Source organism: Aptenodytes forsteri, unplaced genomic scaffold (genome assembly GCF_000699145.1).
Source record: "Aptenodytes forsteri isolate BGI_AS27 unplaced genomic scaffold, ASM69914v1 Scaffold428, whole genome shotgun sequence".
NCBI lineage: Eukaryota > Metazoa > Chordata > Aves > Sphenisciformes > Spheniscidae > Aptenodytes > Aptenodytes forsteri.
Window position 1 is genome coordinate 241571 of NW_008794177.1, and position 266 is coordinate 241836.

The 266-nt window shown below is 69.2% G+C and overlaps 1 protein-coding gene across 1 annotated transcript in view; it reads left to right on the forward strand.

Annotated features, from left to right (window-relative positions):
• The window catches only part of MYO1G (myosin IG), a 23981-nt gene that overhangs the window by 21743 nt on the left and 1972 nt on the right, over positions 1 to 266 (forward strand).

Consider the following 266-nt stretch of genomic DNA (forward strand, 5'->3'; position numbering starts at 1 on the left):
TGCTTGGCATGGGCAAAGCATGGCGTGGGGCATGGCGCGGGGCGTGCTGTGGGGCTGGGCATGGGGTACGGCATGGGGTGTGACGGGGGGGTGGCATAGGGCACGGTGCAGAGCATGGCGTGGGGCAGAGAATAGGGCACTGCATGGGGCTCAGCATGGCGTGGGGCAGGCCGTGGGGCAGGATGCGGGGCTGGCACAGGGTGCAGCAGGGGGCATTTCTTTGGAGCGGGGCATGGGCCGCAGTGGGGAGTTTCGGGAGGGGAGCA